The sequence below is a fragment of the Dromiciops gliroides genome, chromosome 3, assembly GCF_019393635.1.
Source record: "Dromiciops gliroides isolate mDroGli1 chromosome 3, mDroGli1.pri, whole genome shotgun sequence".
NCBI lineage: Eukaryota > Metazoa > Chordata > Mammalia > Microbiotheria > Microbiotheriidae > Dromiciops > Dromiciops gliroides.
Window position 1 is genome coordinate 611,613,209 of NC_057863.1, and position 6,672 is coordinate 611,619,880.

A 6,672-nucleotide genomic window follows, 5' to 3' on the forward strand; every position below is an offset into this window, starting at 1 on the left:
GGGAGATGGCAGGACGCAGCAGACAGCTCCTACAAAGGCCCGGAGGCGAATGTCGTTATCAGGAACAGAAGTGGGGTCAAACAGTAAATATCATGTTGGCACAACCCATCTCTCAGGACTCTTTGGGGAAAGGTTTGGGGAGTCGGCAGAGGTGGGGGAAGGTGTTTTTTATCTGTAAAGCCTTCCCGAAATGTGAGCTGCTATTGGCATCAGAGAATCTCAGAAGCTGGGTTAGGGTGAGACCCTCAGCCATCACCTAGTCCAACCCACCCCTGAATCCCCTCTGCAAATCCCTGAGCAGTGACCATCAGGCCTCTCCCCCAGTGATGGTGGCCCCCTTCATTTTGGGATGATGCTCAGGCTAAAAAAGATCTTTTGTCCACATCTCAGGAATCCATCATCCTGTGCTGTGTCCGTTGGCCATAGTTCTAGTCTCCAAAGCCAAGTGGAACAAGTCTATTGCTGCTTCCCTTCAGATGTCTGATGACAGACATCTTGCATCCCCCTCCCCACCCCAAGTTCATTCCCAGCTCCTGCAGAAAAAGAATGCATCTAGGGTGTGGCCAAGTCCACATTCACGTGCTCCCCAGCTTTCCCTTATTACCATCTGACCCCACTTCTGTTGCCCATACAAGACATTCACCTGTAGGCCTTCACAGAAGCTGTGTCTAGAATGCCCAGCCATACCCCCTGGACCTCTCGAACCTCTCTGTCTGCCATCACTCAGCTCAAGCTGCACCACAGGCCTGAGGCCTCACCAGGATCACCTACAGTTTCCACGTCACCCACCCATTCCCTTGATTTTCTTTGTATTACTTTGTATCTTTATGTAAAATATAAACTCTTTGAGGGTAGGGAGCATTCCCCTTGTCTTTGTATCACAGGCAAGTAGCACAGTGACTAGGGAGTAAGCTCAGTTTGGCTTTTAAAGCCCTCCCTCCCTGGGCCCCTTCCTCCCAGTCATTCTCTGACCCTTTCCATCACCCTCTTGAGCCAGTGACACTGGCTCCTGGATGGCCCTCAAACCAGACCCTCCATCTCCCAATGCCTGGAACTCTCTTCCTCTTCCTTCAAGTCTCAGTTAAATTCCTATCTTCTGCAAGAAGTCTTTCTCAACTCCCCTAAATAATGAATCCAAATAAATCCTCTCTCAATTTCCCCCTTAAATCTCTTCCTTCTGTCTATCTCACTCTGTCTATATCTTGTTTGTACGATGTTCGCACATTGTCTTCCCTAGGACGCTATAAGCTGCTTGAGGACAGGGACTTTTGCCTTCTTCTTCAGCCCTAGTGCTCTGTACAAGGACCTAGCATACAGTAGGTGTTTAATAAATGTTAGTTGACTAAGAAAATAGACCCGGGGTGCATGCAGAGTAATCTCAGGGGGAAGGCTTATCGTTAAAGGCACAAGCATGGTTAATGGTTCAGGGTCATAGAGGAGGAGGGAAGAATCACTAGCAGTAACATGGGGGAAATGAAAGGTACGACCTTTTAAGGCGGTTCAAGAAAGGCCAATCAAGGATCTCCCATTCAGGGTTTGGGTGACTGCAGAAAAAGCAGTCTCCGAAGGCCGCTGGGAGGGAGGGGGCTTGGACTTGCGTCTCTGTGGCCCCAGAAGGCAGAACTAGGAGCACCAGGGAGAAGCTGCCAAGAGGAACATTTCATCTTGACATCCAGAAAGATGGGGAGCGCCAGCATCGGTGGGTTCACCCTCACTACGTGTCTTTCAAGGAAAGCCTGGATAGATGAGTACTTGTTGGGTCTCTTTCAGGTCTGAGTTGGACTAGATGACGTCCGACATCTCTTCCAACTCCGAGATGCTATAATGTCGAACCAGAGTGTGGAACCTGGGGCCCAGACAGAAAAGAGCTCACTTTGGCAGTGATGGGAGGATGGGAGGGGGGCAGGAAAGGGAGGGAGGGACTCAGATCAATGGAAAGTATGAGCGTTCTGACTGAGATCACAAAATTCCAGAGTGGTAGGAGGAACGTAGTGGCTCATACCTGAGATATCCAGTCTTCACGGGTGTGTGTGTGTGTGTGTGTGTGTGTGTGTGTAAGACAGGGATGGGAGACGGGGAGGGGCTCCACCACCTCCCGAGGCCCAATTCACTTTTGGACGCCCTTAATTGTTGGGGGGTGGAGTTGATGTGGACATGTCCTTCTTTGTACCTCCTACCCATTATTTCTAGTTCTGCCTTCTGAGGCCAAGAAGAATAAGTCGAATACTCTCTTCCTTATGGCAGCTCTTCGAATACTTTGAGACAGCTATGCAGAGACTTATCTTCTCCAGACTAAACATCTCCTGTTCCCTTAACAGATTCTCCCATGGCCTGATCTCAAGGCCCATCGCCATTCTGGATGCTTTCCTCTGGAAGCTTATGAGTGAAAAGGCAGCACCCAGAAATGAAGGAAATACTTTGACCGATACAAAGGACAACAAGATTCCCACTTCCCTCGTCCTGGACGCTACCCTTCTATTAATACTTCTTGATTAAGAAGGAAGTTGTTAATAGCTAAGTGTAAGTGTGGAAGCCACTGTTCTTCTTATGCAGACAGGCCTTGTGTCCCAGGACCACCCTGGCCTGTAGTAGTTGACTGAGTCGTGGATATGCCGATGCTTCCCATGTTCAGAAGTCTTTGTTTGACATTCAAGGCCCTCCACGAGCTGGTGCTGCCTTCCCTTTCCAGCCTTCCCATATACCAAACACTCCTTCCCATATACCAAACACTCCACCTTATGAGTCAATTTCTTATACCCCGAATATCCCAAGTGTTGTTCTACCTCTTGTTCATGTTCTTCCCTATAACGTCCTCACTCCCTTCACCTGTTGAATTCCTGCCTACACTTTAAAGCCCAGCCTCCTCCATGAAGCCTTCCTTCAGCTCCTCTCTCATCTCATTCCCTGCTGTCTTTTATATCTTTAATGCACTTACCATGCAATATTGTTATGGAGTTCTCTGGCTTTGTATCTTCTCACTATATTGTGATGAGAGCTCCTCCCCCAAAGCGATCAGATTGACGGGGGCCTTTTGGCACCACTCAGTCCATACCCCTCCTTTTACAGAAAAAGTGAGGCACGGGGGATGGAGACCAGATCTGACCTCTGACACTAGCTGTGCGGCTATGGGAAAACTCCATCTGAGACTCACTTCTTCCTTAGTAAAATGAGATCAATGATATCTGTAGTGCCTCTCTCCCATAGCTGTCACGAGGCTCAAATCAGATCATGTACGGAAAGCAGGTGGCCCACTTTGTGGTGCCATATGAATGCATTATTATAAAGAAAATGAGGAGCAGAAGGAAGAAAAAACTTACCCTGTGATCAGAGGGATTAAGCCCGGAGGGTCAGAACTGGGACCATTTTATTGTTTTTGTATCCTTTCAGTCAAGTCCAACTCTTCATGACCCCATTTAGAGTTTTCTTGGCAGAGATACTGGCATGGTTGGCCATTTCCTTTCCCAGTTTAATTTATGGATGAGGAAACTGAGACAAAGAGGGTAAAGTGACTTGCCCAGGGTCACACAACTAATATGGCCAGATTTGAACTCATGAAGACAAATCTTTCTGATTCCAAGCCCAGTACTCCATCTACTGCACCACCTGGCTGCCTCAGGGACAACATCTTATCTAAATTTTGTATCTCTATAAATGCCTGGCTCAACCATATGCACATTGTAAGCAGTCTCTGAATATTTGCAGAATGAATTAATGAAGGAATGAATAGTGTAAGACTGAGAAGTCTTTAAAGGAATGCGCTGGGCCTAACACATCACATATCCTTCCATAAGAACATGTGAGTGTCACACTAGTTGGGGCACAAAGAAATAATTTTTGTCTGGTGGTTGGGAATTATACATCAGGGTCAAAGATCTATGGGTCAATTTCCCTGCCTACAACAGGCCCAAACTCAAATCAGTGGGAGAGAGCAGCTCATCAGCCACTCAGTAGTTCTCTTGCTTTCTGGTTCCTGGAAGGGATAAGAGGAGGCCAATAAATCTGCGAAGACACGATAGAGCTCATCCTCAGATAACTACATAAAGTCTTTTTGAGCAGTTGAGACAATCACGTGTTCAGAAGCCAATCCAATCTTAACATTAAATCAAAAAAGACTTTGTCCCAGACTGCTGTCTAGCCAAGGAGAAGATGGGGAGAGGTTCCCCTATCTGAGCCTCAATTTCCTCTGCTATAAAATAACAGATTTGTACCAGAGGTACTAAGATTCCTTCTAACCCCAACATCCCGTAACTGTGACCAGATCTTACAGGCATGATGGCCACATGGAACATATTAAGAGTAATCCAAATTAACAGGTCTTATGGAAAGACCTGTGCACCGGGAGCCAAAGAAGCTGTGTTCAAGTCTTGGCTTCTCCACTGACTGTGTGACTTTGGTCAAGTCATAAACTCCTTGAGTCTCCAGTTGTAACTTAAAGGGCTAGATTAGATCTCTAAGGCCCTTCCCTTTACTTAGGACATTTTATGTTCTCAGGTCCCTTGCAGCTCTCATACTGTGGTTCTCTAATGGTGTTAAATTTCAGGTCGAGTCAGCGAATGGGTTTCAGGCAGTCAGTCCTATTTTAGAGAATTAAAAAAAAAAAAAGGAGAACTCTTAGCCCAATTCCATTTCTTCTTCTCTCATGGTACATGATGAAGCTGGCAGTAGGAGTTCTAACTCTAATCACCAAGTCAGAGAACTGATTTTGGAGAAAATAGGAACTGGAGAATGAGCTCTGTGACCTGGAGCAAGTGATCTCCACCTTCTGGGCCTCAGTTTCCTCATTTATAAAATGGGAAACAAAGTCCTATTACCTACCTCCCAGGGTTGTCGTAGAGATCAAATGAGATAATATAGAAGAGGCCTTTGTAACCCTTAACAAATAATGTCAGCTGTTCTCATAATTACATGTACAGACCAGGAAATCAGTTTTGCCAGGAGTCTGTGGGATAGGAACTTTCTCCCAGAATGCTAAGGGAAGGAGCATTTGTTCCAGAAGAAAAACAAGAGTGACTACAGAAGGGGCAGATGATCCTCCTAACAAGTTACTTCTTGACCCCTGGATTTTACCAACAGATAGAGCCCTTTTTACATTTAAAATTCAGTCTTGCCTGGGATTTAACTGCAAGATCAGGGCAGTATGGATTCCAACTTCCTCAGTATTCCAAAGAGAAACATTCTGGGGGATGGAAGAGTGCAGAGAAAAGAGATAAGCAGAGTTAACATTGATGTTCAATTCAATTCCATAAACATTTACTAGATATCAACTGTGTGCTGGGCATCACTCTAGACCAAAGTCTGTGGGAAGGACAGTGAGGAGCCAGGACACATCCTAGAGCTATGAGGATCCAGGATGGGGAGGGGGCTGCGGACCACACCAAGGAAGGCGATGCGATGGTAACATTTAACTGTCAAGGGGAAGATGGTGGGATGAGGCACCTAGTATTTGTCTTCGTGTTTGTACAAAGGACTCGACTTGCTCTGCTCTGCCCCAGTGGGCAAAACTGGAAACATGGATGGAAATTGATGGGGCAGCTAGGTGGTGCAGTGGATAAAGCACCAACCCTGGATTCAGGAGGACCTGAGTTCAAATCTGGCCTCACACACTTGACACTTACTAGCTGTGTGATTCTGGGCAAGTCACTTAACCCTCATTTCCCTGCCCCACCCCCCCAAACAAATAAACAAAACAAACAAAAAAAGGATGGAAATTGGAAAGATGCAGATTTCATCTGGATGTTAAGAAAAGGCTTCCTCAGCAGCCCCACCCGCCCGCCTGTCCAGCAGGTTTTAGAGGTGGTGGTTGTTCTGGTATATGCTGGGCTAGATGATCTCTCCAGGCCCTTCCAGATGGGAAATTTTGTCACCTTGAAAGGATTTTCACACCTATTAGGGCAGAGCAAGAGCTAAGTAAGGAAGGGTTGAGCTTAGGGAGCTGGACAGAGATCCGTGATTTCTTCCCACCAGGTTCCTCCTAATACTAATCCTGGTTCTTTTCATATCTCAGGGATCTCAATGTAATAGTCATGCTAGGTATCTGTTCTCATTCTTCTAGGAACAGCCCACCTCCTTTTTCTGTTACACAGGTCCACAGACCAGAGGATTTTAGGACTGGAAGGGACCTTAGACCAGATGTGCCAACCCCTTATTTCCTTCCGCCTTGATCACCCCTCCTGGTAACCATGTTCCTCTGGTCCCATAGTGTCATATCCTCATTGTCTGCCACTGATCTTTAACACACTTCCTGCCCTTCAACTCCACGGTGGTGGGAAGTTAAAAGTACTTTGGCTGGTATCTATAATAGAAGGGAATTTTATTATCACAGAGCAATTCCCTCATTTCCCCACTCAAATCCCCTCCCCACAAAGTCCTATCACACAAGGACCCAATCCCATCAAGATACCTAGATACCTGAATTGTTGTGATGTGAGGCCATAGACAAATCAGGTTTCTTCTCTGGACCTCAGTCTCCTCCTCTATTAAAAGGGGAGATTGAACTAGAGTCCCTTCCATCTCTCAACCCTGCATTACTATGGCTTCCTAAATAGGGACCCACACAGGCCAGAAGCAGCATTTCTGGGGAATGGGTGGAACCTGGGTTGAAGCCTGTTGGTCTGACTGAAAAAAAAAATGCTTATTACAGGTTCCAGCAGGAAGGGATTGATATCCACAAGT